The 3,667-nt window shown below is 59.6% G+C and overlaps 1 protein-coding gene and 1 long non-coding RNA gene across 3 annotated transcripts in view; one reads left to right on the top strand and one right to left on the bottom strand.

Moving 5' to 3' along the window:
- The window catches only part of PACSIN1 (protein kinase C and casein kinase substrate in neurons 1), a 78,277-nt gene that overhangs the window by 38,985 nt on the left and 35,625 nt on the right, over positions 1 to 3,667 (top strand). The window lies entirely within an intron of this gene.
- Positions 1 to 3,667, bottom strand: part of LOC109295355 — a 19,156-nt gene that overhangs the window by 6,747 nt on the left and 8,742 nt on the right. For both annotated transcript variants that reach the window (XR_002096729.1, XR_002096728.1), the window contains exon 3: positions 1,505 to 1,579. This is a non-coding gene — a long non-coding RNA (uncharacterized LOC109295355). The remainder of the gene's footprint in view (positions 1 to 1,504; positions 1,580 to 3,667) is intronic.

Genomic DNA, 3,667 nt, shown 5'->3' with positions numbered 1-3,667 from the left:
CAGCCCAGCTTGGAGGCCTGGTTCATGTCCTGCTCCCAGCACCTGAGTAGCCCCCTAATCAGTGGAGCCAGCTGAGCCCCTTTCCAAGCCTGGAGCCACTCCAGCCCCTGAATCCCAGAGTCTGGGCCCTTCTCAGCTCCCCGTGCAGCTGGCTGCCATGCCCGCCCCCCAGCACCCTGGGCTCTACACTGCTCTGCCCGACTCCTGTGACTGGCAGGGAGCTCGCTGCAGTAGGGAGGCCTGCACCCTGCCCTTGGAGAGGCCCCTTCTGGCCTCAGACCATGAGCGAAGGTTAATGGCTATTGGAGTCCACCAATTTGGGAGTGGAGATCTCAGCAGAATCGGCCGGAGCATTCTGCAGATCTCAGCTGATGCTGCAGCTCTTGCATGTACCAAGCAGCAGAAGCAAAAATCTTTCAGGCAGCAGAGAGCAGCAGGCTCCAAACGGTGGTGGGAGGCACTGTTCCTGCCCCATGACTTAGTTTCCCCCTCGCTCTGGCCACGTTACCAGCTTGTCGCTCAGAGAACGGAGCTGGAGAGTTCTTGTGGGGTGCTGGAGCCAGGGCAGGGCAGGAGATGCATCAGAGAGAGAGCAGGGCTGGTGGGAAGAGCACCTAACTGGGACACCAGAAGCTGGGATATAAATCCCAGCCCCATTCAGGACTTGCACCGAGACCTCTGGGCAGGAAGCCTGTTCTGTGCCTCAGTCCCCCTATAAGATGGGGGAAACCGAGGCACAGACATACAGCATGCCAGTGGCAATGCCATTGCCTGGGTTCACATGACTGCAGCCATCACCTGCAGAGACATCCGCCCGGGGGAGCTTGCTCCTCCTGCCCTGGGAGGCTTGGAAAGCCCATCCCCATTTCCCTTTGGGGGCAAGGAAAAGCACATGCACTGTTCCCCCCTCATCTCCAGCAGTTGGGACAGGAACACGCTGCCCTCCATGACCTTGAGGGGGCTCAGCAGCATTTGCCCAGAGCAGCTGTGCAGGGGGGGAAGTTGTGGTAGTTCTTCACCTCCTCCATGCCCTGCCCAATCTGCATTAACCACGGGCACCGCAGCCCAAACCTGGAGCCATTCCTGAGCTGGGAGGAGCTTTTAAACAGACCACATTCCTGCCTAGCCTGGGTGCCCACCCTCAGTTGCAGGCCCCATGGGACCCACACACAATACACCTGCTCCTCCCAACACCAAGAGGACCCAGAAACCTGCCCCTCTTTGTCCCCCACTGCAGCCATGCAGCTCCCAGGCAGCTGCTTCTGAGTTGCCAACACCCAGCTCTGCCAGCACAGCGTGCCTTTCGCCTCCATTTCCCGAAGCGCCAGGCTGGTTCAGGCTTCCCCCACCCCCACCCAGGATGATTCATGCCACGTGTGACACTGCTGGCACAAGGGCTCTGCAGTCAGGGCACAGTTTCACACGGGCGGTGCCAGCCTCAAGCAGGGAGCGCACAGTACCTGCAGCCAGGGGAGCAGCCGGGCACAGGGGAGGGAACATTTACCTTCTCGGCCCTCACTTCTCTGCAAAAGCTTCTCTGAAGCTGCTGCGCTCTGGCTGCGTCTGGATATCAGCCGGACTGCAATAGGAACCCAACTTGGCACAAAGATCCTTCCTTCTCCCCCCACCAATTCCAGATGCCAGCCCATGCACTCACACTGCTGACCACCACCACCAAGTCCCTAGCGCAGCTGTAGCCCAGTAGCAACCGCCCCACCATCATCACTGTGCCCAAGGGGCTGCTGGCCCTGCTGCTGCTGCCCAGGCAGAAGGGACACATTAGCTTGCAGGGCTCTCAAGCAGGAGACTTTCAGCAGTACTGAACTCAGATCAGCATGAGAAGCCAGATCACCAGGGAGGAAGAGGGAAGGGAGCGTAACCCAGGCAGTACTCCAAGAGGTACCCCCTCTCCCATTGAAGGGATCAAAGCAGGTGCACAAGTGCTGTGGGAGGTGTAGGGACTCTCCTCCCCCTGTAGAGCAGGGCCAGAGCACCAATGGGGACTTAACCATATGCCTTTTACTACTGGGAACATAACAGGTATAAATCAGGGGGTATAACAGACACTACAATGCCCCATGGGGGCAGGATTCGACAAAGGTTAGACACTGCAAGAAGGCTTCTTGTTATTTCACTCACCCCAAGTCACCTCAGCTAGGACTTGAACCCTGATCTCCCACATGGTGGGCAGGCACTCTGCCACATGGCCACCACTGGTGGCATTGCTCTAGCCTGCTAGGGGTCTTGACCTGCCTAGAGCCTGTCCTCACATCAAGCTGCCTGGCCTCTGGGTGGAGGAGCTGGAAGCAGCACTGGGAACCTCTCGGATCACTGCTCAGATCCTGGCTGGAGCAGGGGAGCCTCTGCTGCTGGCTGCAGCCTCTCCTTGGGGATCCTGGAGCCCAGTGGGGAGCCTCTCCTGCCAGCAGCACGCTGCGCTGCTGAGGGTCCCGCTGCTGCCTGCAGGTCCTGCTCTTCCAGGCTCTTCTGGGGCACTGCTCCTGCCCCGTTGGCTCAGCTCTGTGAAGCTCCTTCTTTGTTATCCTTCACTGGTGTCTCCCCTGAGTCAGCCCACCTGCCCCCTTTACCCCCCTCCAGGTGACCCAAGGGGCCAATCAGGACGCGGGGCGGGAGTCTCTGGGGCCCTTTTGGTGCGGAAAGGGAATCCCATGTCCTCCAATCATCTTTTACGCCTTCAAAGCCCCTGCACCAAATCATTACCAGATTGGTGAGGAAAGGGAATCCCAAGTCCTCCAGTCATCTTTTGCCCTTCCAAAACCCCTGGGCCAGGTCACTGCCAGCTAGCCCGTCACAGGAGGAACAGCCTGCACCCCACGTGCTCACCAACCATCCCTCATCAGAGGCCCGGGGAACCAGCCCCTTCCTGGCAGCCCCATTCGGAGTGGGTTGAATGTGCTGCTCCTGCACAGAGGGGGATAATAAGGAAGGCAGAGGATTGCGTCATCCCAGCACAGCTGCATGATTGTTCCTTGCTGCCTCCTGTGCCCAGAGCTGGGGGGAGGCGGGAGGAGAGCATGGGACACAGCCCTTCCTCACAGGACCCTTCCTGGAGGGGCAGGGACGCAGGTCATCCCCTGCAAAAAGGGCAGCTGGGCCAGGGGCTGGAGAGGGTCAGAGCTGGCACCGCAAGCCTTTTTATAGCATGCCGGGGTCTACCACCATCCTAGGAAAAGCAGGACCTTGGGAGAGGAACAGGGCGCCTGTCTCCGAGGCGGTGCGTACAGTATTCGGAGAGAGAGAACACAGCTCAGTCCTAGCGGAGGTTTAACCCGTCATACACAAGTGATCAGGAAGCAAAGGAACCCCCCTTCCACCCCAGAACCGGACTGAAACAGGCAGCTCCCACCTGGCCGGGCTACAGCCCACAGGCAGGTGCGCTGGGCTGGTTCTCCAGAGGGCTGCTTCCTCCCCAGTGCTCACCCAAGGAGTCTGCTGGGCCACTGCACAGGGCTTTTATAATGCGCTTCCTTCCCAGCATGCCTGGAGGCAAGGTGGGAAAGACCCACCTGGCTGGTTGCCAGTGGAAGGGCATAGCCAGGACCCACCATGCCCAGCCTATCCTGGCTGCAACCAGAGCCTGGGGTGAAAGTGCATGCAACCCAGGGCAACCCCAAGGCAGCTCTAACCAGCAGCATGGGTTACACCA

The sequence above is a fragment of the Gavialis gangeticus genome, unplaced genomic scaffold (genome assembly GCF_001723915.1).
Source record: "Gavialis gangeticus isolate Ggan-Ray unplaced genomic scaffold, GavGan_comp1, whole genome shotgun sequence".
Lineage (NCBI taxonomy): Eukaryota > Metazoa > Chordata > Crocodylia > Gavialidae > Gavialis > Gavialis gangeticus.
The sequence above is the reverse complement of the archived record's forward strand: the minus strand, read 5'-3'. Positions and strand labels throughout refer to the sequence as shown.